Below are 27,715 nucleotides of genomic sequence, written 5' to 3'. Positions count from 1 at the left end.
GGCCTTCTGAGCCCCGGTGAACATTGAAGGCCCCCAGCACCAAAACACTGGGGCCCACGCTCCTATCGCCAGCGCCCTCACCTAGAACCGCGACTCCATTTGCCTCAAGATGGTGGATTGGGCCTGCCGGCCTCCTGAGGGCTAATTCTAACCCTACATCGGCCCCAGAGGGGCCCTTCCGAGGGGCCTGGCACTGCAACGTCGGGTATAGGGAAGCCGGAGCCTCAGCATCGGACTCCCCCTGCCGCCCCGCCATCACACAGGCCGCTAGGGGCGCTGCCGGTCAACCAGGTGAGAGAAGGGGCAGGGCCCTCCAAGTCCAGGTGACCTTCGAAGGCCCCCGCTCCAAAACGCTTGGGCCCACGCTCCCGCTCGCCAGGGCACTCACCTCGGCCCGCCCCTCTGCTCGCCACTCAGCAGGCGGATTGGGCCTGCCGGGCTCCTGGGGGCTAAACCTAACCCTAGGTTGGCCCCTGAGGGGCCCCTCCCAAGGGGCCTGTCGCCGCAACACCAGGGATTGATGACCCCCAAGCCCCAGCGCCAGACTCACCCTGCCACCCCGCTGGCACCCATGCCACTAGGGGCGCCACCGGTCATTCAGGGCGGGAGAATGGGCAGGGCCCTCCGAGTCCCGGTGAACATCTAAGGGCCCAAGCACCAAAATGCTTGGGCCAATGCTCCCGCTCACCAGCGCCCTCACCTCGACCCGCCCCTCTGCTCGCCAAACAGCCAGCGGATCGGGACTGCCAGCCTCCTGGGGGCTAACCCTAACCTTAGGTTGGCCCCCAAGGGGAACCTCCCAAGGGGCCTGGCGCAGCAACGCCAGGGATTGGGGACCCCCGAGCCCCAGCGCCATACTCACCATGCCGCCCCGCCACGACCCAGGTCACTAGGGGCGCCTCTGGCCATTCAGGGCGGGAGAACCGGCAGGGCCATCCAATCCCCAGGCGACCTTCCAAGGCCCCCGCGCCAAAATGCATGGGCCCCCGCCCCAGCTCGCCACCGCCCTCACCTCGGCCTGGCCCTCCGCTATCGCACAGCTGGCGGATCATGTCTACCGGACTCCTGGGTGCTAACAGTAACCCTAGGACGGCCTCAGGGGCCCCTCCCAAGGGCCCTTGCGCTGCAACGCATGGCATTGGGGACCCCCAAACTGCAGTGTCAGACTCACACTGCCACCCCGCCACGACCCAGGCCGCTAGGGGCTCCGCCGGCCATTCAGGGCGGGAGAATGGGCAGGGCCCTCCGAGCCTCTAGTGGTGTTCAAAAGTCCCCTGCGCCAAAACGCGGGATACCATACTCCTGCTCGCCAGCGCCCCCAATCGTCCCACTCCCCCACTCGCCGCACAGCCGGCGCATCTGTCCTGCTGGCCTACTGGGGTCTAACCGTAACCCTAAACCCTAAGCCCTAACCTTAAACCTTAAACCTTAACCCCTAATCCTAACCCTAACCCCTAACACTTACCCTAACCCTAACCCTACCCTAAACCTAACCCTAAACCCTAATCCTTAAACGGTAAACCCTAACATTAACACTAAACCCTAAACCCTAACCCCTAACCCTAATCCCGAAACCCTAAACACTAAACCCTAACCTTAACCACTAAACCCAAACCCTAACCCTAAACCCTAACCCAACCCCGACCCCTACCATACTCCTAACCTTACCCCTAACCCTACCCCTTCAGCTAACCCTACCCCTAAACCGTAACCTAAACCTAACCCTAACCCTAACCTGTACCCTAACCCTAACCATAACCCTAACACGTACTCTAACACATACCCTAACCCTAACCCTAAACTGTACACTAACCCGTAATTTAAACCATACCCTAAACCTAACCGTAACCCTAACAAGTACCCTAACCCATACCCTAACTTTAACACTAAACCCTAAACCCTGACCCTAACCCATATCCTAACTCGTACCATAATCCGTACCCTAACGCTACCTGTACCCTAACCCTAACCAGTACCCTTACCTTAACCTTAACCCATACCTTTTCCTTAACCTTAACCCATACCCTAACCCGTACCCTAACCCATACCCTAACCCGTACCCTATCTCTAAGCCGGACCCTAACCCATAGCCTAACCCATACCTAACCCTAACCTGTACCCTAATCCGTACCCTAACCCATACCCTAACCCTAAACTGTACCCAATCCCTATCCCTAACCCATTCCCTAACGCGTACCCTAACCATAACCCGTACCCTAAGCCATACCCAAATCCGTACGCAAACATTTACCCTAAACCGTACCCTAACCCGTACCCTAAACCGTACCCTAATGCGTACACTAACCCATACCCTAACCCTGACCCGTACCCTAAACCTAACCCGTACTCTAACCCAAACCCTAACCCTAAACCCAAACCCAAAACCCTAACCCGTACCCTAAACCCTAATCTGTACCCTAACCCATAACCTCTAACCTGTAACCCCTAAACCCAACCCTAACCCGTACCTTCTCCTTACCCTAACCCTAAACCCTACCCTAACCCATACCCTAACCGTAACCCATACCCTAACCTTAACCCATACCCTAATCCGTACCCTAACCCCGGGAATTGGGTACACATGAGCCCCACCACAGGACTCAGCCTGCCACCCCTCAGGAAACCATGCCCCTTGGGGCGCCGCAGAGCATCCTGTGCAGAAGAACTGGTAGGGCCCCCCTGAGCCCCCAGAGATCCTTGGCGGCCCCCTACACCCCAACCCTGAGGCCCATGCTCATCCCGCCCCACGCCTTCCCTTCAGCTTGCCACCGAGCTCGACGCAGAGCCGGCAGATCAGGCCTGCCGGGTTCCTGAGGCCTAGACCTGACCCTAGGTCCGCTGGGTAGGGCCCCTCCCCTGGGGCCCGGTGCCGCAGCCCCAGGGACTGGGGACACCTGAGCCCCACTGCAGGACAAAGCCTGCCAGCCCGCAGGAAACCGTGCCCCTTGGGAGGCTGTAGAGCATTCAGGGTGGGAGAACCAGGAGGGCCCCCAGAGCCCCCGGTGAACTTCGGTGATCCCTAAACCCACCCTTGAAGCCCATGCTCACCCCATCCCGCACCCTCACCTCAGGCCGCGGCGGAGCTCGCCACATACTGGGCAGATCTGGCCTGCGGGGTTCCTGGGCCCCAACCCTAACCTTAGTTCATCTGTGGAGGGGCCCCTCCCCAGGAGCCTGGAGCCGCAGCCACGGGGATTCGGGACACCTGAGCCCCACAGCAGGACTCAGTCTGCCACCCCGCAGGAAACCGTGTGCCCTGGGAGGCCATAGAGCATTCAGGGCAGGAGAACCAGTAGGGCCTTCCTGAGACACCAGCGAACTTCGGTGGCCTCCCAACCCCAACCGTGAGGCCCATGCTCACCCTCCCCACACCCTCACCTCAGCCCGTGTAACTAGCCATACAGCCAGCAGATCGGGCCTGCGGGGCTCCTGGGCCTAAACCTAGCCCTAGGTCGGCTGTGGGTGTGGGGGCCTCCCCAGGAGCCTTACACCGCAGCCCAGGGGAATTGGGATACCTGTGCCCCACTGCAGGACTCAGCTTGCCACCTGACAGGAAACCGTGCCCCTTGGGGCTCTACGGAGCCTACAGGGCACGAGAACTTGGGGAGGCCCCTGGAGCCCATCCCAATCCTTTGGCAGCCCCCCATGCCCCAACCCTGAGGCCCATGCTCACCCTCCCCCATGGCCTCCTCTCAGCCCTCCACAGAGCTCGCCGCACAGCTTGCATATAGTCCCTGCCGGGCTCCTGGACCCTAACCCTTACCCTAGGTTGGCCACAGAGGGGCCCCTCCCCAGGGCCCTGGCACCCCACTCCGGGGGATTGGAGACACCCAAGCCCCACTGTAGGACTCAGCCTGCAGCCCACAGAAAACTGTACCATTTGGGGGCACAACAGAGCATTCAGGGCAAGAGAATTGGGGCACCCCCTGAGAGCCCCTTCTGGTGAACCGCGACCTTTGTGGGCCCTTCCAGATGAAACCCCAAGGCTCACACTCACCCGCCCTTGTGCCCTCATCTCACTCAGCCTGGGAGTTCTCTGAGTACTGGGCAGTTCGGACCTGCTGTCTCTTGAGGCCTAACCTAACCCTGGGTCTTCTGCTGAGGGTCCCTCCCCGTTTGCCTGCCTCCAAGGCACAAGGCATTGGGCTCACCTCTGCAAGACTAGAGGACTCAGCCTGCCCCACAGCAGGAAACTGTCCATTTGGGGCTGCAGCAAGGATTCATAGGAAAATCGGAGGGCCCCCATCAGCCCATCCCAGGCAACCCCCACTTTCAGAGATCTCCCCGGATCCAATTAGTAGCTTCACACTGACCTTTAAACTTGCTCTCCACGGAGATCTTTTGAAATTCTCCACACTTCCAACCAATGGCATCATCCAGCTTCAGTGCCTTCCCCAGCTTTAGGTCTTGAGATAGATTAAAATGGGAAGTCATTTCACTGATAACGACGTACTGGTGATCAAAAGATTCATGCATAAATGCTTCATATCACTTGGCTTCAGGGAAATACAAATCTAAACCCCTATAGATGCCATATCACACGAGGCCGAATATCTAAAAATAAGAAGACATGAAACTATACATTTTGGAGAGGATATGGAGAAACGGGAACCCTCTTACACCCCTGTACGAATGCAGTCCGGTACAGCCACTCTTGAAAATGGTACAGAATTTCCTCAAGAAGTTATAAATAAAGCTACCCTATGTCCCAGCAATTGCACTACTGGGTATTTACCCCTAGAGACAGAGGTAGTGAAGACGGGACACATGCACACCAGTGTTCATAGCAGCAATATCCATAATAGACAAGCTGCGGAAGGAGTGCAGATGACCATGGATAGATGAATGGATAAAGAAGATGTGGATCATATATATAATGGGATATTACTCAGCCATCAGATAGGATGAATACTTACCATCACACCGACCTGGGTGGAGCTGGAGGGTATTATGCTGAGTGGAATAAGTCAATGAAAGAAAGACAATGATCATAGGCTTTCACTCCTATGTGGAATATCAGAAACAAGGAAGAAGACCATAGGGGAAGGAAGGGAAAATAGAATGGGAAGTCATCAGAGAGGGGGAAAACCCATGATGGACTCTTAACTATCGCAAGAAACTGATGATTGTTGGAGGAGAAGTTGGGGGGGGGTAACTGGGTGAGTAGCATTAAGGAGGTCACACGATACAATGAGCACTGGGTGATACACACGACAGAAAATTTATTGAAGACTACATCTGAAACGAATGATGTACTGTAAGTTGGCTAACTGAATTTAAATTAAAGAACAAAAGACCTCGAATAAACAATCCTAAATATTTGTATGGAACCACTAAAGATTCCGAACAGACAGTGCAATGTGGAAAAGAAAAACAAAGCTGGAGGACTCACAATTTCAGATTTCAGGTTATACTACAAAGCTGCAGTCATCCTAACAAGACAGTACGGCACAAAAATAGACACAGCGACAAAAGGAACAGGATACAAGTTCAGACAGAAACCCACAATTATGTGGTCCATGAATCTTCCACAAAGCAAGCAACGATATCAAAAGGGAAAAGGACAGTCTCTACAACAAATGGTGTTGGGAAAACTAGACAGCTACGCACAAAAGAATGAAATTAGACTGCTTTCTTACACAATAAAGACAAACACAAAACAGTTTCAAGACCTCAATATGAGACCTGAATCCATAAAAATCCTACAGGAGGGAAGACAGTAACTTCTTGACATGGACCATACCAACGTTTTTCTAGACTGTGTCCTGAGGCAAAGGAAATGAAAGCAAAAATAAACTATTGGGAATACAGCAAAATAAAAAGTTTCCACATGGCAGAAGAACAATGAAAACGTAAAAATAATAAGACAACCTACTCAAAGGGAGAAGATATTTGCAAAGATCATATGCAATAAAGGGATAGTGTCCAAAACATATACAACTGATACTACTCGACCCCCAAAAAACAAATAATCCAGTTTAAAAATAGGCAGAAGACATGGACAGACATTTCTCCAAAGAAGAAATACAAATGGCCAACAGTCCCGTGAAAAGATGTTCACCATCACCCATCATCAGGAAAATGTAATTCCAAAGGACAATGAGGTAATACCTCAAACCTGTCAGAATGGCTAACATCAAAAGCACAACAAAGAGCAGGTGTTGGGAGGATGTGGATAAAGGGGAATCCTCGTGAACTGTGGGTTGGAATGCAAGCTGTGGTGGCCACCGTGGAAAACAGTATGAAGGTTCCTCAAAAAATTAAATATAGAACTACCCTACGATCCAACAATCACACTACTCGTATTTATCCAAAGAATAGGAAAACAGTAACGTAAAAGGATACGTGCACCCCTATATTTCTTGCACCATTATTTACAATATCACAATATCAAGCAACCCAAGTGTCTGTAGAAAAATTGACAAATGAGATGATAGATGTGTGTATTCACACACACACACACACACACACACACACACACACACACACACACACAATGGAGTATTACTCGGCTTGAAAAAGAATGAAACCTTGCCATTTGCAGCCATATAGATGGAGCTAGAGAGTATTATCCTAACTAAAATCAGTCAGTCAGTGAAAGACAAATCCCATACGATGTCACTCTAATGGGGAATTTAAGAAACAAACAAAAATAAATAACTAAAAGAGAAAAAGGAGACACACCAAAATACAAACTCTTAACAATAGAGAACAAACGGAAGGTTACCAGAGAGGAGGTGGATAGAGGGATGAGTAAAATAGATGAAGGGGATTAAGAGGACACTTTTCTTGATGACCACTGAGTAATATGTAGAATTACTGAATCACTCTGTTGTACACCTGAAATGAATGTAACACTGTATGTTAGTTCTACTGGGATTAAAATAAATTTTTAAAAAAGATTTTTTTTTCAGAAACCTCTTTGAAAAAGCTTTTCCTGTGCAATGTGCAAAAGCCCTACCTGGGAGGATTCACTCTACAATAATTATTCACTTCATGCCTAAAATTCAGATTTCACTGAGTTCTTACCATGGATCCCAGCCCACGGAAGACATGGTCCTTTTCAGTCCAGGCTCAGCACCTATGCATTCAAGATTGGAAGAAGAAAGACATATCACTTCACAGTCCAGAAAGCTATTATTGTTTCTGTTTCAGTGTGAGAGAGTCACAGACTTTGGGACAGGTTTCAGAGCAGGTTTATTATGGATCCTGGATCTCTACTTCAATGTTCATTGCCTGGATCCATTTGGCTAATAGGTTCCCTGTGGATGGGCTTGCTTCCAAGCACATACATGGAAGATGCAAAGGTGGGTGGGCTTGGTGTGGGACAGGAAGAAGACCAAAAACAGACAAGGGTCCGACACTCCCCTGATCCAGGAACTGCTATGGGAGAGGGTACGGGAGGTAGAATCCATGCGAAACTCCAAGGTCACCAGCTGAACACAGGAGGCACGGGTCAAGGGATCTGGAGATGCAGGGGTTGAAGGCTGCTCTGAGCTACCTCTGGGAGGAAGGGAGGGAAGGAATGAGAAGGAGACACTGCCTGCCCCTGACCCATGCCAGCTGCCCACCGCTCCGACACGCATCAGTCTATGAGCTGACACAGCCTGGGCTCAGGATGGGCTGGCTCGGGTCCCTCAATCCTCAGTGGGACAGCTGGCCTCAGGGCTCAGAGACATGCTGAGGGAGATGAGAGGGAAAGCTGCCCCACCCAGGTCGTCCCCTCCTTGAGCAGACAGCCCTTCAGAACTGCTAAAAAAACCCCACTAACGGGGTTGAAAGACATGCCATGGATGAACTAAGGCATAGAGATATGTAAAATAACATTCATTTTTAAGTTCAGAGCTGTCAGCTCAGGAAGTGGGGAGAGCTTCCCTGAAGAAGACTGAGGGGAGGGCAGGCCATGCTGAAAAGGGAGACATGGCTCTCCTGATTGGGGACCTGCAGCCCCCTTTCAGGGCAGGGCATCATCCTCGCATCACACGAGATCCATGGAAGTGTTCCATCAGGACCAGATGTTTGTCTCGAGAAGGCTACCCTGGCATCGGACTGCACAGGGCACCAGGGACGAGGGCCAGATGGAGGATGGACAATATCCCGGAGGCCATGGGGCAAGAGCAGAGGCACATGACCTTGAAGATGATGATGAAAAGCAGGAGGTGGCAGCATGGAGCTGGCCCGAAAGTACCATGGGAGCAGTGCCCACAGCTACACTGACTTGGTACCTTCTGTGCCCGGTGTGGCTGACTTCAGTGGGCTCCAGACTAGTCCTGACCACAAGTCTAGGAAGTGTGCTCCACCCCCGGCCTCCTCTCCCCTTGCAGCTGCTAGGAATCACGGTCACAGACCCTGGTCAGCTTTCGTGGAAACCAAGCAGTGGCTCCCCCACACGCTGCACCTCTGATGGTGGTCCAGTGCGACCCTCGTGCCTGGCCAGACACTGATGTCTACCTGTCTCCACACAAATCCACAGACAGGAGGGTGTCCCTGAATTCCACAGCACCTGATGAGACAGATCCACAGAACCCAACACCCAGTGGGTCACTCGGGACCTCACCTATGGTCATGGAGCTCACCATACCTTATTTCTGTCACTTCCCACAGAAAGCCTGTTTCTGATCAACCACAATACCATACATCCTGGTTGGTGACCTGGGGTCATGCCATGAACCCATATGCCATCTTTCTTTAAGTGAAGGCTATGCCTTCACCTCCTAGAAAATGTTTCTAATGAAGTACAAGTCCATCAGGACTACGATGTGAACGGTAGCACACAGCCTGCATGGTAGTAGTCAGTAATTCTAACAAGGGTTAACCCCAACCCCCGTCTCACAAAACCTTCCTCCATCCCCACTGAACTCATGGTCTGCCCTCAGAAAACCCTCCAGGAAACAAACCTTTCATCTGAATGCTCTCTTCACCTTCTGCTTCAAATCTTGTCCAACCACAATGATATGAAACTAGAAATCAGTCCCAAGAAAAAAATGGGACAGTCAAAAATAGGTGGAGATTTTTGGGGCCTGGGTGGCTCAGTCGTTAAGGATCTCCTTTCAGCTCGGGTCTTGATTCCAGGATTCTGGGATCTAGCTCCAAATCAGGCTCGTTGCTCATTCGGAAGCCTGCTTCTCCCTCTCCCACCACCCAGCTTGCGTTCCCTCTCTTGCTGTCTCACTCTCTGTGAGATACTTAAAGAATCTTTAAAAAATATGTGGAGATTTAACAACATGCTACTGAACAACCAACAGTCAAAGAAGAAATCAAAAAATTTTTAGAAGTACCTTGACACTGATGAAAAAGACAACCTACAAAAACTTATGGGATGCAGCAAAAGTAACTTTATGGGGGACATTCATAGAAATTCAAGTCTTCATCAATCCATGAGAATGCTCTCCAATAAACAACCTGATTTATGTGGTAAAGAAGTAGAAAATAAAACAACAAACAAAGCCCCAAATTGGTAGAAATAAGGAAATAACAAAAAGGAATGCATAAATAAATCCAACGGAGACTAAAAAGACAAAAAAAAAAAACAACAATGAAAATGAGAGCGGCCTTTTTTGGAACGATAAACAAAAATGACAAACTTAGCTAGACTCACCAAGAAAGACAGAGAACTCGAATACAATCAGGAAAATAAGATAATGGATTCCTGTCTCATATCAAAATCAAAAGAACTCTTCAACCTTGAACACAACAACTTCTTGCAAGCCACGTCTCTAAAGGCAAAGGAAATAAATGCAAAAATGAACTATTGGCACTTCATCAGGATAAAAAGCTTCTGCTCGGCAAAGCAAATGATCAAAAAACAAAAAGGCAACCTATGGAATTGAAGAAGATATCTGCAAATGATTTTACAGATAAAGGGCTGGTATCCAAGATCTATAAAGAACTCCTCAAACTCGACACCCAAAAAATGGGCAGAAGACACAAAGAGATACTTCTCCAGAGAAGACATACAAATGGCCAACAGACACATGAAAAAATGCTCCACATCACTTGCCATCAGGCAAATACAAATCAAAACGACAATGAGATACCACCTTACACCAGTTAGAATGGTTACAATTAACAAGGCAGGGGGCACCTGGGTGTCACAGCGGTTAAGCGTCTGCCTTCGGCTCAGGGCGTGATCCTGGCCTTATGGGATCGAGCCCCACATCAGGCTCCTCCGCTATGAGCCTGCTTCTTCCTCTCCCACTCCCCCTGCTTGTGTTCCCTCTCTCGCTGGCTGTCTCTATCTCTGTGGAATAAATCAATAAAATCTTGGAAAAAAATTAACAAGACAGAAATTTAAAAAAGTCAGAAAGGATCTGAAGAAAGGGGAACCCTCTTACACTACTCGTGAGAATTCAAGCTGGTACAGCCACTTTTGAAACCAATATGGAGGTTCCTCAAGACGTTAAACACAGAGCTATCCTACGACCCACCAATTGCACTACCGGGTATTTACCCCATAGACACAGAGTAATGAAAAGAAGGGCACCTGTATCCCAATGTTCATAGCAGCAATGTCCATAATAGCCAAACTGTGGAAGGAGCCAAGATGTCCTTCAGCAGATGAATGGACAAAGAAGATGTGGTTCATCTATACAATGGACTATTACTCAGTCATCAGAAAGGATGAATACCCCCCATTTGCACCAACGTGGATGGATCAGGAGGGGATTATGCTAAGTGAAATTAAGTCAAGCAGAGAAAGACAATTATCATATGGTTTGACTCCTATGTGGAACGGAAGGAATAGCATGGAGGACATTAGGAGAAGGAAGGGAAAAGTGAAGGGGGGGAATGAGAGTGGGAGATGAACCATGAGAGACTACTAACACTGGGAAACAAACTGAAGGTTGCAGAAAGGGAGGGGAAGAGGAATGGGTAATCCTGGTGATGGGTATTAAGGAGGGCACCTGTTGGGGCGCCTGGGTGGCACAGCGGTTAAGCGTCTGCCTTCAGCTCAGGGCGTGATGCCGGCGTTATGGGATCGAGCCCCACAACAGGCTCCTCTGCTGTGAGCCTGCTTCTTCCTCTCCCACTCCCCCTGCCTGTGTTCCCTCTCTCGCTGGCTGTCTCTATATCTGTCGAATAAATAAGTAAATTCTTTAAAAAAAAGGAGGGCACGTGTCATAATGAGCACTAGGTGTTATATGCAAACAATGAATCATGGAACACTACATCAAAAACAAATGAAGTACTGTAGGGTGACTAACATCATTTTTAAAAAAGAGAAAGATATGAAATCCATACAGGAATACTGTCAATATTTGCAAAGGACATGAAATCCCGAAAGATTCCACACACACACAAAAAATCTGTTAGAATAAACAAATTCAAGAAAGCTGCAGGATATAAAGTCAATATACAGAGACCTGTTGTCTTTTTTTCAGATTTTATTTATTTATTTGATAGGAAGAGAAAAAGTACGAGGAGGGGGAGTGACAGAAAGAGGGAGAAGCAGACCCTTGCTAAGCAGGGAGCCCAACACGGGGCTCCATCCTAGAACTCTGGGTTCATGACCTGAGCTGAAGGCAGACGCTTCACCTATGGGGCCACCCAGATGACCCAACTTCTTGCATTTCTGTATACTGATGACACACTTTCGCAAAGAGAAATTAAAAAAGCAATGCCATTTACCATTGCATCAAAAAAAAAAATCTAGGAATAAAAGTAACCAAAAATGAGAAAGACAGTACACTCAACACATGGCAGAAAGGAAATGAAAAACACGTGTGTCAAGGCGGGCAGGATGTATGGGTCAAAGATTTGGAAGGCAACACAAACAAATGGAAACTTACGCCATGCTCCTTAACTGGAAGAGTTAATTATGTGAACATGTACATCATACCCAAAGCAATCGACAGATGTGATGAAATCCCTATCTGAATTCTAGCGGCATTATTTGAGGAAATAGAAAACAGTCCTCAAACTTGTATGGAATCACAAAAGACCCCAAATACCCAAAGTAACCTGGAGAAAGAAAGGTGCAGTCAACACACTCCTGGATTTTAAGCTAGATTACAAAGCTGTTGTCATCAAAACAGGATGGTACTGGCATAAACACAGACCCAAGGTCAGTGGAACAGAACAGAAAGCTCAGAAACTTACCCACACGTAGATGATCCTAACTTACAACACAGCAGCAGAAGATATGCCATGAGGGAAGGACTGTCTCTTCAGTGAGCGGTAACAGGCAAACTGGACACTAAATGCAGAAGAATATAACTGGGTCACTTTCTTACACCACACACAAAATTTTTAATGGATGAACGATTTGAACATAAGACCTGAATCCATAAACCTCCAAGAAGACACAGGTACTAAGTCTCTCGACATTGGTTTTGGCAAAGAGTCTTCAGATCAGACACCAAATGCAAAGGCAACAAAAGCAAAAATAAACAAGTGGAACAACTTCAAACTGAAATCTTCCACACGGCAAAAGAAACCAGCAAAAACTAAAAAGGTCACTGTATAATAAGAAAAAAATATCTGCGAATCATATGTGTGAGAAGAGGCTAATATCCAAAATACACACAGCACTCATACAAATCAAAAAAAAAAAACTGTATAAAAAATGGGGGGAGTATGTGAATAGATACTTTCTAAAGATGGCACACATGTGCCAACAGACAGAGAAAGTTGTTCGACATCACTTAATATCCTCAGGGAAACATCATCAAACCCACAATCGGCTATCCCCTCACAACTGTTGGAACAGCAATTGTCCCAGAGACAGACACCAGGTGGGGTCAAGGGTGTGCAGATGAGGAGACACTGTGCACTGTTGGTGGGAATGGAAATTGGTGCAGCCACTGTGACAAACGGTATGCAGGTTCCTGAAAAAATAAATGCAACTACCACCTGGACAAGTAATGGCTCTACTGAGTATTGATTTGGAGAACACAAAAATACTGCCTCAAAAAGACAGATGCACTCCCACGTTCACTGCAGCATTATTCACAAGAACCAGACATGGAAACACAGACCTTGGGGGCCTTATGCCAAGTAACTCAGACACAGAAAGACCAATATCAGATGCTCTCATGTACATTCAATGTGGAATAAACAAATACTGAACGCATAGATACTGAGAGCAGATTGGTAGGTGCCAGACTCGGAGATGGGGTGGTGGGTGAAGGTGGTCAAAGTCTCAATGTTTGAGTGAGAAAATCCTAGTCATGAAATGTTTTGTCAGGCATGGAGACTAAAACTAACCCCGCAGCATGGGGTATAGGTTTCCCTGCTCTTTGAAAGTACATGGATTCTGAGAAAACTTGCACAGCAGAAATGGTGTCAAGAAGGAATGGCCATTAATTTACACGGAACAATTAGATAGTGTCCTCAGACTCCAAAATTCCTTCTCTTTGGCTTTTCTTAGGCCTCAGGACACAAGTTTCTGACGGAGGCCCAGCATAAATGAAGATAAAGCACAGCAGAGGCTCACAGACAGAATTCAAAGTGCTGGTGGCTGGATGCAGAGAGCGGTTCCCAGCGGAAGGAGCTGGTTGGGGTGCACGCCGCCTCTGTCGTGCTTCTCCCCAAAACAGATGCTGAACGCTATTCTCACTGTTCACCTTTTTTCATAAGAGGGAAATCCTCTTCAGGTCTCTTCCTCTTACTGAAGCTGGGTAATAACGTTGTTCTTTCAAGAAAGCCCAATGTCTTACTGTGAACGTTTAAAAAGTGGGGAATACTTGTACTTGAGCATTGCTGAGGGAGGAGATGTGAAAGGTTCTCCCAGACACAAACCTCAGCAGATCCACGAGGAAAGGCACATTCCTCAGCATGTGGAACACGGACTACCTCCTACACCCAGAAACCCTCTCCTTCCCCTCGATCAGGACAACCCACAACAGCTGGGAGTTACCCCAACTCCTCCGTTCTCCTGCTCCTAATAGCTAACCCATCAGCAAATCCTGTGAGCTCCATCTTCAAAATGGACCCAGAATAGGTCTAACCACTCCATCCAAGGCCACCTGTCTGGTCCACAGTGCCTGAGTTCCTGGAAAAGCTTCGTCATTGACCTGCCTTGCCATCTTCAACCCTCTGTCATCTGTTCTCAACACTGTAGCCAGGATGGCCCAGTGAAACAGGGTCTCATGGGGTTATAGCCCTGGAATGGTTTTTTCTGTCACCTCTCTGAGGCCATGTCCTAAGCTGTCTCCTGTGGCCACAGGGCCTTCTTGCTGCTCCTGGACATACCTGAAATTCTCCTGCCCCAGAGCCTTTGCACATGCTTTCCCTTCTGGTAAGAATGCTCTTGATGTGTTCTCACTCACCTTCGGAGAAGTCTGAGTTGGAGTGACAGGAACAGAAGATGAGGCTGTGTGTTGTGTGAGGATGGTAGCCCAGAAGAATGTTCTCTGCCAGCTCACAGCCTGTGCCTCCCTTGCCCTCAGCCAGGAACTTGAACACAGCCCTAACCTGTCACAACTCTCACCCAGGAGACCCACAGCCACCCCTGCCCAAACCCTGCTGCAGAATGCATTCAGCTCTCCTCTGGGACCCCTGTCAGCTTTACCCAGACCTGGAACTCCCCTGTCTCCTGCAAAGCTCCCGGATTCCACCTCTGCTTCCAAAATCGCAAGGCTTTCATGAGAAAGCTATAATGCTAATTATTGAAAGTTTCGCACCTGCTTTCCCATTCTGTTGCCTCTCTCTCCACCTTCTTTCCTACCTGTGCAAACTGTATCAGTGGAACATGAACATGCTCGGAGACCTGAATCTTTCATTGCGGCTTTCTGAGGACTCCTTATGTGATAAGAAACTAGTGTATCCTACAACAGGGTGTTTTACAACTCTCATCTATAGAATAGTACAGCCCAAATCACTACAATTTTACCTCACTCTTCATGAAGCAGAACACTTTTTCCTTTCTTCTTTTACTTAAATTCCAGTTAGTTCACATGCCATGGAATATTTGCTTCAGGAGTAGGATTTAGTGATTCCTCACCTGCAAGGAGTACCCGGTGCTCATCACAAGTGCCCTCCTTAATACCCCTCACCCATTTAACACTTCCCCCCACACCCTTGCCCTGCAGGAACACTCAGTTTGTTCTCCAAGTTTGAGTCTATTTCCTTGTTTGCCTCTCTCATCACCCCTCAACTCTCTTCATCTGTTTTTTTTCTGAAATTCCACAAGCGTGAGAGCATAGGATATTTCTCTTTCCTCAATGATTTTGCTTAGCTCAATACACTCTAGGTCCATCTGCATCCTTGCAAATGGTAAGATTTCATTCTTTTTGAAGCTGGGTCATATTCCATTATATATATGCATCCCACTTCTGCTTTATCCATTCATCAGTGCATGGACTTTGGGATTCTCTCCATAGTTTGGCTACTGTGGACATTGCTGCTATAAACATCATGGTGCATGTACCCCCTTTGAATCTGCATTTTTGTATCCTTTGGGTAAATACCTAGGAGAGCAATTGCTGGATCATGGGGTTGTTCAATGTTTAACTTTTTGAGGAACCTCCACACTGTTTCCCAGACTGGCTGCACCATTTGCATTGCCACCAACAGGATGGGAGGGTTCCCCTTTAAGCAGAACATTATCTGCCGGCAATTTCATAAGAGGAAACAAAACCTCTGGGAGATGCACCCAGGGTCAGGCAAGCAGTTGCAGACTTCACCCCAAGGCTCCTGACGCCAAGCCCCTTGAAGCCACTAGCATGCCACTATCCAAAAGAATTCCCAGACTCTCCTTCTGACTCCACCACCAAAGAAACTACAGAGAGAATATGGCACCTCAAAATATCGAGATAATACATTTAGTAAAACTAGAAAGTCAAGCTCAACTTTTAAAAAGGAACAGGCCAGTTTGGATAATTTTGAATTTTCCCTCCACCCTAATTTTAACTCTTCTGATGAATAAACTAATCCATGATGAAACATCACCGTTGTCAAATGACATCATCCAAGTCTGTATCAGATGAAAATAAGCCACCTAACTCTAGATGCTGGTCACTCAACTATATCTTAGGCCCAATTGAATAAACACTGTTAGATGAAGGAACAAATTAGATGTTACAAACAGGCACAGAGTGAATCTCACCTTCCTTTTCTAACAAAAGAGGGTTGCTAGGAAACAGATGGGCAAAATACATTTGTAAGCAATAAATGGACAGAGAAATTGTGATCCCCTGCAAAGTTCTACCTGCAGGGAAACTAAGTAATTCTTGTACCAAACCCAGAATGCTGACAGCTACTTCAATTTTACTTTGTGGCTCAACTAGAGAAAAGAGAAAAGCCTAGGAGGTTTTGGGATAAAGAGTGGTTTTACCTCCAGCCCTGACATAGATAGGACATTTTGCCAAGCAAAGCTATGCTTTCTCTGAGCACTGGTGTCCTGTGACAAGCTGCCTTGCTGACTCCGATGCTGACGTTCAAAACCTCGGGTGTCTAGGAGCCAGAGCAGAGAAGTGCTGTCAGCTGGGGAGAAGAAGGCACCTCTGACCTAAAGCCTGCACACCTGCTTCAGTTTCTGGGTGAAGGGGCAACACATACTTGTTGTTTATCAGTAATTATCTTCATTCTCCATAGACCAATGACCTTGCCTTTTCTGGAAGGCAGACTTACTCTTCTAAAGAAACCCTCAATTCGTCTATTCCCAATGCAACTAGAGTGGGGTCTGGTTTATGCCCGCCTCCAGGCCCCCACCTGGAGGATTTTCCTGCATGATTCTAATAGCCAATTACCACTAACCCGGGGGCACACGGGGCATAATGCTGAAGTTGGGGGACGACTCTGGGGCATGCTACTGCCACACCTGTGCCTGGGGACCAGGGCACACCCTGCTGAACTCAGGGTACTGCTCAAGATGCATCACCTGCACTGTGTCAGAGAACTGAAGGTGGGGATTGTGTGAAGTCCTTACCCGCACTCTTCCCGGGGAACAGGGGAAACCTTGAAATTCTGCAACCCATCCCACAAAAGCTCAGGTGAGTGGGTGTCCTGGAGTTCACGGGTATGGGGAATAAGGTCAGTTGAGGACATGGGGCAGAAGAGACTTTAAAGGGAAAAAGAAAACTCACCTGAGTCCCCACAATGAACCCTCTCCACATGCCCTTCCAGAACCCTGCCTCCCACCTGGGGCGCACCCTACCCCCGGACCCCCACCCCAGTGCTCGCTGCTCACTCACCAGCAGGGATCTCCACAGGGCAACTCTCTCTCTCTCTCAGTGCCCCTTCTTTGCCCTAAGTCTGCAACCTACTGTGAATCTGGGACTGCCCACAGAGACATAGCTCCACCCCCAAGCGGTGAATGGTTGGGGAGGGTGGTGCCTGAGCCCCTTGGATGCTGGGCAACCCGCCCTCAAGCCCCTGGAACCCTGAAAGTGCAGGGGGCCCAAGAGGCGCCTGCTCGACCCAACACCCGGCACAGGCATGGGTGGGGTCGTGGGCCAGGGTCCCCCCACACACCTGGCCCCTTCCAGGGACCCCTCTAGCTGCAGACCACCGTCAGAGTCCTGCCCCTTCCCTTTCTGCACCAGCCCTCCCTGCTGGGGTGTGCCTGGTTCTGGGCAAGGCTCTCAGACCCTCCAAGGCTTGGGCTTTAGGAAATGCAATGTTTTTATACATTTTCAGTATGTACATGTCAGTATGACTTTAATCTTATGGGAGCCAACGAGGTTCTTTATTTTTTCTTATCTTTATGTTGGCATTTTTGGTTATTGTTTTCTTCTCGAAGCAGATGTACAACATGTGCTTGGGGCAGAAATAGGGCCCATGCTTTCAGGTTTTGCCCAGTCATTTTGAGCCGGGTAAAATGTTAAAGGATAGCTTCCCTGGGAGCCCAGGATCAGGGCCCACAGATGATATAAGATAAAAATTACTTTTATCATTATAATTACTCCTAAATGGAGGAATTTGAGACAAAAGCACCTTCACAAGAGTACCAAGAAATCAAAATGATGCCCACAGAAGGCTACCTGCTCCATGGTCAGCACAGGTAACAGAAGTGTTCACAGTCTCTGGACTCCTGCCCTTCTCTTGCCCAAATCTCTAAAGCACACAGAACACTTAAAATCAGAATTGTAGAACTGCTAGACACCTTAGAGATGTCTGGCACCATTCCCTTGGACTGCAGAATAAAACACAGTAGCTCGTTGTCACAAACTAATTTCAACATGAAGTGCCCCCTGGATGCCCTAAGTTCTTTCTCTGCAAATGTTGACTAATGTAAGTCACAGTCATACCATTTAAAAACTACAATGGCTGGGAAGTCATCGTAGGTAAGGGAATATTTTAGCCATGTTTATAAGCATTGGCTCACTTTGTAGAAGAGGCTGAGCTGAGTGTTTTTAAATACTATTTCAGGTACAAGAGAGGAGTTAAGATGGTGGAGGAGTAGGAGACCCCTTTTTCAGCAGGTCCCCTGAGTTGAGCTGGATAGGTACCAGACCAGCCTAAACAACCACGGAATCAGCCTGAGAGGCAGGAAGATACATCTGGATCTCTACAAATGAACATCTCCAGCGCTGAGTATTGAGGTATGAAGCGGGGAGCCTTGAAACCGGGCACAGATATCAGAAGATAAACGGAAGGGGGGGGAGCCGCCATGTTCTGGCGCCCGGAAGCAGCAACCACCTGCACCAGGGAGCGGGCAGACTCATGGATGGCACACAGGAGAGAGTGGACTGAGACCGGTGAGCCCAGAGCGTACGCCACCAGGCTTCTCCTGGAACACCGGAATCCCGGTGTGCTCACCAGGCATAGACTGAGACCAGGAGACCCGGGAGCCCACGGGGCGGCTGGCGGCTGGCAGGCCACCTGCACAGGGGATTTGGCGGACTTGCAGTAGGCACCTGCGAAACAGCAGACTGAGACCCTGAACCAGGTGCCGGAGCCACCAGGCTTCTCATGGAACTCTGGAATCCCGGTGTGCTCAGGGGATCCAGACTGAGACCAGGAGCTTCCAGAGAGAGATCAGGTCGTCTGGCGGCTGGCAGCATTAGAAACACAAAGGACAGAGATGCACTAGCCCCGGAATTGAGGCCAGGGACACCAGATGTGGGGCGCACATCCCAGGATGCTACAGGGTTGAGCAGCACCAACAGTAATGGAGTTAAAGTGGCCAGAACAAGGGTGGAGAACGGGCTGCATTCCCTCTGTTCTGTGACAATTCAGCCTCTGCTGCTCTGACTCTCAGAAGAGGCACAGCAGATCACCAGAGAAAGCCGCCAGGGAACAAAAGCCTGGAAATACTGGCCCAGAGCGTGCCCACCCCCATTCACCCTTGCAGGGGACACGGAAACTCTACCCAAACAGGGTTGCCTGAGTATGGGCATGGGAAAATACAAACTCTTAACAATAGAGAACAAATGGATGGTTACCAGAGAGGAGGTGGATAGAGGGATGAGTGAAATAGATGAAGCGGATTAAGAGGACACTTTTCTTGATGACCACTGAGTAATATATAGAATTACTGAATCACTCTATTGTACACCTGAAATGAATGTAACACTGTATGTTAGCTCTACTGGAATTAAAATAAATTTTTTAAAAAGATTTTTCTTTCAGGAACCTCTTTGAAAAAGCTTTTCCTGTGCACTGTGCATAAGCCCTACTTGGGAGGATTCACTCTACAATAATTATTTACTCTATGCCTCGAATTCAGATTTCACTGAGTTCTTACTGTGGATCCCAGCCCACGGGAGCCATGGTCCTTTTCTGTCCAGGTTCAGCACCTATGCATTCAAGATTGGAAGTAGAGACACATGTCACTTCACAGTCCAGAAAGCTATTATTGTTTCTGTTTCAGTGTGAGAGAGTCACAGACTTTGGGACAGGTTTCAGAGCAGGTTTATTATGGATCCTGGATCTCTACTTCAATATTCATTGCCTGGATCCATTTGGCTAATAGGTTCCCTGTGGATGGGCTTGCTTCCAAGCACATACATGGAAGATGCAACGGTGGGTGGGCTTGGTGTGGGACAGGAAGAAGATCAAAAACAGACAAGGGTCCAACCCCTCCCCTGATCCAGGAACTGCTACAGGAGAGGGTACAGGAGGTAGAATCCATGCAAAACTCCAAGGTCACCAGCTGAATACAGAAGGCATAAGTCAAGGGATCTGGAGATGCAGGGGTTGAAGGCTGCTCTGAGCTACCTCTGGGAGGAAGGGAGGGAAGGAATGAGGAGACACTGCCTGCCCCTGGCCCATGCCAGCTGCCCACCACTCCAACACACATCAGTCTACACAACTGACACAGCCTGGGCTCAGGATGGGCTGGCTCGGGTCCCTCAATCCTCAGTGGGACAGCTGGCCTCAGGGCTCAGAGACATGCTGAGGGAGATGAGAGGGAAAGCTGTCCCACCCAGGTCATTACCTCCATGAGCAGACAGCCCTTCAGAACTGCTAAAAAAAAAAAAAAACCCCACTAACGGGGTTGAAAGACATGCCATGGATGAACTAAGGCATAGAGATATGTAAAATAATATTCATTTTTAAGTTCAGAGCTGTCCGCTCAGAAAGTTGGGAGAGCTTCCCTGAAGAAGACTGAGGGGAGGGCAGGCCATGCTGAAAAGGGAGACATGGCTCTCCTGATTGGGGACCTGCATCCCCCTTCCAGGGCAGGGCATCATCCTCGCATCACCCGAGATCCATGGAAGTGTTCCATCAGGGCCAGATGTTTGTCTCGAGAAGGGTACCCTGGCATCAGACTGCACAGGGCACCAGGGACGAGGGCCAGATGGAGGACGGACAATACCCCGGAGGCCATGGGGCAAGAGCAGAGGCACATGACCTTGAAGATGATGATGAAAAGCAGGAGGTGGCAGCATGGAGCTGGCACGAAGTACCATGGGAGCAGTGCCCAAAGCTACACTGACTGGGTGCCTCCTGGCCAGGTGTGGCTGACTTCAGTGGGCTCCAGACTAGACCTGACCACAAGTCTAGGAAGTGTGCACCACCCCCGGCCTCCTCTCCCCTTGCGGCTGCTAGGAATCACAGTCACAGACGCTGGGCAGCTTTCGTGGAAACCAAGCAGTGGCTCCCCCGCACGCTGCACCTCTGGTGGTGGTCCAGTGCGACCCTCATGCCTGGCCAGACACTGATGTCTACCTGTCTCCACACAAATCCACAGACAGGAGGGTGTCCCTGAATTCCACAGCACCTGATGAGACAGATCCACAGAACCCAACACCCAGTGGGTCACTCGGGACCTCACCTATGGTCATGGAGCTCACCATACCTTATTTCTGTCACTTCCCACAGAAAGCCTGTTTCTGATCCCCCACAATACCATACATCCTGGTTGCTGACCTGGGGTCATGCCATGAACCCACATGGCACCTTTCTTTAAGTGAAGGCTATGCCTACACCTCCTAGAAAATATTTCTAATGAAGTACAAGTCCATCAGGACTACGGTGTGAACAGTAGCACACAGCCTGCATGGTAGTAGTCAGTAATTCTAACAAGGGTTAACCCCACCCCCATCTCACAAAACCTTCCTCCGTCCCACGGAACTCATGCTCTGCCCTCAGAAAACCCTCCAGGAAACAAACCTTTATCTGAATGCTCTCTTCACCTTCTGCTTCAAATCTTGTCCAACCACAATGATATGAAACTAGAAATCAGTCTCAAGAAAAAAATGGGACAGTCAAAAATAGGTGGAGATTGGGGGGCCTGGGTGGATCAGTTGTTAAGGATCTGCCAGGATCCTGGGATTTAGCCTGGAATCAGGCTCCTTGCTCAGCGGGAAGCCCGCTTCTCCCTCTCCCACCCCCCTGCTTCCATTCCCTCTTTCACTGTCTCACTCTCTGTCAGATACCTAAATAATCTTAAAAAAATATGTGGAGATTTAACAACAAGCTACTGAACAACCAACAGTCAAAGAAGAAATCAAAAAAGATTTTAGAAGTACCTTGACACTGAGGAAAAAGGCAACTTACAAAAACATAAGGGATGCAGCAAAAGTAGCTTTATGGGGGACATTCATAGAAACTCAAGTCTTCATCAATCCATGAGAATGGTCTGCAATAAACAACTTGATTTATGTGGTAAAGAAGTAGAAAATAAAACAACAAACAAAGCCCCAAATTAGTAGAAATAAGGAAATAACAAAAAGGAATGCATAAATAAATCTAACAGAGACTAAAAAGACAAAAAAAAAATGAAAGTGAGAGCTGCCTTTTTTGGAAAGATAAACAAAACTGACAAACTTAGCTAGACTCACCAAGAAAGACAGAGGACTCGAATACAATCAGGAAAGAAAGATAATGGATTCCTGTATCATATCAAAATCAAAAGAACTCTTTAAACTTGGACACAACAACTTCTTGCAAGCCACGTCTCTAAAGGCAAAGGAAATAAAAGCAAAAAAGGAACTATTGGCACTTCACCAAGATAAAAAGCTTCTGCAGGGCAAAGCAAACGATCAACAAAACAAAAAGTCAACCTATGGAATCGAAGAAGATATCTGCAAATGATATTACAGATAAAGGGCTAGTATCCAAGATCTATAAAGAACTCCTCAAACTCAACACCCAAAAATGGGCAGAAGACACAAAGAGATACTTCTCCAAAGAAGACATACAAATGGCCAACAGACACATGAAAAAATGCTCCACATCACTTGCCATCAGGCAAATACAAATCAAAATGACAATGAGATACCACCTTATACCAGTTAGAATGGTTAAAATTAACAAGGCAGGGGGCACCTGGGTAGTACAGAGGTTAAGCATCTGTCTTCGGCTAAGGGCGTGATCCTGGCATTACGGGATCGAGCCCCACATCAGGCTCCTCTGCTATGAGCCTGTTTCTTCCTCTCCCACTCCCCCTGCTTGTGTTCCCTCTCTCGCTGGCCATCTCTATCTCTGTGGAATAAATAAATAAAATCTTGAAAAACAAATTAACAAGACAGGAAATTACAAAAAGTCAGAGAGTATGTGAAGAAAGGGGAGCCCTCTTACACTACTCGTGAGAATTCAAGCTGGTACAGCCACTTTTGAACAATATGGAGGTTCCTCAAGACATTAAACACAGAGCTATCCTATGACCCACCAATTGCACTACTGGGTATTTACCCTATAGACACAGAGTAATGAAAAGAAGGGGCACCTGTATCCCAATGTTCATAGCAACAATGTCCATAATAGCCAAACTGTGGAAGGAGCCAAGATGTCCTTCAGCAAATGAATGGACGAAGAAGATGTGGTTCATCTATACAATGGAATATTACTCAGTCATCAGAAAGGATGAATACCCCCCATTTGCACCAATGTGGATGGACCAGGAGGGGATTATGCTAAGTGAAATTAAGTCAAGCAGAGAAAGACAATTATCATATGGTTTGACTCCGATGTGGAATGGAAGGAATAGCATGGAACATTAGAAGAAGGAAGGGAAAAGTGAAGGGGGGGAATGAGAGGGGGAGATGAACCATGAGAGACTATTGACACTGGGAAACAAACTGAAGGTTGCAGAAAGGGAGGGTAGGGGAATGGGTTATCCTGGTGATGGGTATTAAGGAGGGCACGTGTCATAATGAGCACTAGCGGTTATATGCAAGCAATGAATCATGGAACACTTCATCAAAAACAAATGAAGTACTGTAGGGTGACTAACATCATTTTAAAAAAAGAGAACGATATGAAATCCATACAGGAAAACTGTCACTATTTGCAAATGACATGAAATCCCGAAAATTCCACAAAAAAAAACTGTTAATTTAAACAAATTCAAGAAAGCTGCAGGATATAAAGTCAATATACAGAGACCTGTTGTCTTTACTTTTTTTCAGATTTTATTTATTTATTTGAGAGGAAGAGAAAAAGCACATGCAGGGGTAGTGTCAGAAAGAGGGAGAAGCAGACCCTCGCTAAGCGGGGAGCCCTACACGGGGCTCAATCCCAGAACTCTGGGATCATGACCTGAGCTGAAGGCAGACGCTTCACCTATGGGGCCACCCAGATGACCCAACTTCTTGCATTTCTGTATACTGATGACACAAAGAGAAATTAAAAGAGAAATTAAAAAAGCAATGCCATTTACAATTGCATCAAAAAAAATCTAGGAATAAAAGTAACCAAAAATGCGAAAGACATAGTACACTCAACACATGGCAGAAAAGAAATGAAAAACATGTGTGTCGAGGGGGGCAGAATGTGTGGTTCAAAGATTTGGAAGGCAACACAAACAAATGGAAGCATACGCCATGCTCCTTAACTGGAAGAGTTAATTATGTGAACATGTCCATCATACCCAAAGCAATCGACAGATGTGATGAAATCCCTATCTGAATTCCAGTGGCATTATTCAAGGAAATAGATAACAGTCCTCAAACTTGTATGGAATCACAAAAGGCCCCAAATACGCAAAGCAACCTGAATAAAGAAAGGTGCAGTCAACACACTCCTGGATTTCAAGCTAGATTACAAAGATGTTATCAAAACAGGATGGTACTGGCATAAACACAGACCCAAGGTCAGTGGAACAGAACAGAAAGCTCAGAAACTTACCCACACATAGATGATCCTAACTTACGACACAGCAGCAGAAAATATGCCATGAGGGAAGGACTGTGTCTACAGTGAGCGGTAACAGGCAAACTGGACACTAAATGCAGAAGAATATAACTGGGTCAATTTCTTACACCACCAAAATTTTTAAGGGATGAATGATTTGAACATAAGACCTGAATCCATAAACCTCCAAGAAGACACAGGTACTAAGTCTCTCAACATAGGTTTTGGCAAAGAGTCTTCAGATCCGACACCAAACGCAAAGCAACAAAAGCAAAAATAAACAAGTGGAACAACTTCAAACTGAAATCTTTCACTTGGCAAAAGAAACCAGCAAAAACTTAAAAGGCCACTGACCCAATAAGAAAAAATATCTGCGAATCATATGTGTGAGAAGAGGCTAATATCCAAAATACACACATCACTCGTACAAATCAAAACAAAAAAAATCTGTATTAAAAAATGGGAGAATATGTGAATAGATACTTTCCAAAGATGGCACACAGGTGCCAACAGACAGAGAAAGTTATTCGACATCACTTATATCGTCAAGGAAACATCATCAAAACCACAATCGGCTATCCCCTCACAATTGTTGGAACAGCAATTTTCCCAGAGACAGACACCAGGTGGTGTCAAGGGTGTGCAGACGAGGAGACACTGTGCACTGTTGGTGGGAATGGAAATTGGTGCAGCCATTGTGACAAACGGTATGGAGGTTCCTGAAAAAATAAATACAACTACCACATGACCCAATAATGGCTCTACAGAGTATTGATTTGGAGAATACAAAAATACTGCCTCAAAAAGACAGATGCACTCCCACATTCAGTGCAGCATTATTCACAAGAACCAGACATGGAAACACAGACCTTGGGGGCCTTATGCCAAGTAACTCAGACACAGAAAGACCAATACCAGATGCTCTCATGTACATTCAATGTGGAATAAACAAATACTGAACGCATAGATACTGAGAGCAGATTGGTAGGTGCCAGATTTGGGGATGGGGTGGTAGAAACGGGTGAAAGTGGTCAAAGTCTCAATGTTTGAGTGAGAAAATCCGACAGTCATGAAATGTTCTGTCCAGCATGGAGACTAAAACGAACCCCGCAGCATGGGGTATAGGTTTCCCTGCTCTTTGAAAGTACATGGCTTCTGAGAAACCTTGCACAGCAGAAATGGTGTCAAGAAGGAATGGCCATTAATTTACACGGAACAATTAGTCAGTGTGCTCAGACTCCAAAATTCCTCTCTTTGGCTTTTCTTAGGCCTCAGGACACAAGTTTCTAACGGAGGCCCAGCATAAATGAAGATAAAGCAGAAGCAGAGGCTCACAGACACCATTCAAAATGCTGGCGGCTGGATGCGGAGAGCGGTTCCCAGAGGAAGGACCTGGTTGGGGTGCACGCCGCCTCTGTCGTGCTTCTCCCCAAAACAGATGCTGAACGCTATTCTCACTGTTCACCTTTTTTCATAAGAGGGAAATCCTCTTCAGGTCTCTTCCTCTTACTGAAGCTGGGTAATAACATAGTTCTTTCAAGAAAGCCCAGTGTCTTACTGTGAACATTTAAAAAGTGGGGGATACTTGTACTTGAGCATTGCTGAGGGAGGAGATGTGAAAGGTCCTCCCAGACACAAACCTCAGCAGATCCACGAGGAAAGGCACATTCCTCAGCATGCGGAACACGGACTACCTCCTACGCCCTGAGAAACCCTCTCCTTCCCCTCGATCAGGACAACCCACAACAGCTGGGATTTACTCCAATTCCTCCGTTCTCCAGCTCCTAATAGCTAACCAATCAGCAAATCCTGCGAGCTCCATCTTCAAAATGGACCCAGATATGTCTAACCACTCCATCCAAGGGCACCTGTCTGGTCCACAGTGCCTGAGATCCTGGAAAAGTTTCGTCATTGACCTGCCTTGCCATCTTCAACCCTCTGTCATCTGTTCTCAACACTGTAGCCAGGATGGCCCAGTGAAACAGGGTCTCATGGGGTTATAGCCCTGGAATGGCTTTCTGACACCTCTCTGAGGTCATGTCCTAAGTTGTCTCCTGTGGCTACAGGGCCTTCTTGCTGGTCCTGGACATACCTGAAATTCTCCTGCCCCAGAGCCTTTGCACATGCTTTCCCTTCTGTTAAGAATGCTCTTGATGTGTTCTCACTCAACTTCGGAGAAGTCTGAATTGGAGTGACAGGAACAGAAGATGAGGCTGTGTGTTGGGTGAGGATGGTGGCCCAGAAGAAGGTTCTCTGCCAGCTCTCAGCCTGTGCCTCCCTTGTCCTCAGCCAGGAACTTGCACACAGCCCTCACCTGTCACAACACTCACCCAGGAGACCCACAGCCACCCCTGGAGCCCACCCTGCCCACACCCTGCTGCAGAATGCATTCAGCTCTCCTCTGGGACCCCTGTCAGCTTTACCCAGACCTGGAACTCCCCTGTCTCCTGCAAAGCTCCCGGATTCCCCCTCGGCTTCCAAAAGCACACTGACATAAAGCTTTCATGAGAAAGCTATAATGCTAACAAATGAAAGGTTCACACCTGCTTTCCCCTTCTGTTGCCTCTCTCTCCACCTTCTTTCCTACCTGTGCAAACTGTAAAATATCATTGGAACATGAACATGCTCTGAGACCTGAATCTTTCATTGCAGCTTTCTGAGGACTCCTTATGTGATAAGAAACTAGTGTATCCTACAACAGGGTGTTTTACATCTATCCTCTATAGAATAGTACAGCCAAATCACTACAATTTTACCTCACTCTTCATGAAGCAGAACACTTTTTCCTTTCTTCTTTTACTTAAATTCCAGTTAGTTCACATGCCATGGAATATTCGCTTCAGGTGTAGGATTTAGTGATTCCTCACCTGCATACAGTACCCGGTGCTCATCACAAGTGCCCTCCTTAATACCCCTCACCCATTTAACTCTTGCCCCCATGCCCCTGTCCTGCAGCAACACTCAGTTTGTTCTCCAAGGTTGAGTCTATTTCCTTGTTTGCCTCTCTCATCACCCCTCCACTCTGTTCATCTGTTTTCTTTCTGAAATTCCACAAGCGTGAGAGCATAGGATATTTGTCTTTCCTCACTGATTTTGCTTAGCTTAATACACTCTAGGTCCATCCACATCCTTGCAAATGGTAAGATTTCATTCCTTTTGAAGCTGGGTCATATTCCATTATATATATGTATCCCACTTCTGCTTTATCCATTCATCAGTGCATAGACTTTGGGATTCTCTCCATAGTTTG

The sequence above is a fragment of the Ursus americanus genome, chromosome 12, assembly GCF_024610735.1.
Source record: "Ursus americanus isolate L20-20 chromosome 12, mUrsAme1.1.p, whole genome shotgun sequence".
Classification (NCBI taxonomy): Eukaryota; Metazoa; Chordata; class Mammalia; order Carnivora; family Ursidae; genus Ursus; species Ursus americanus.
Note: the sequence above shows the minus strand (reverse complement) of the source record.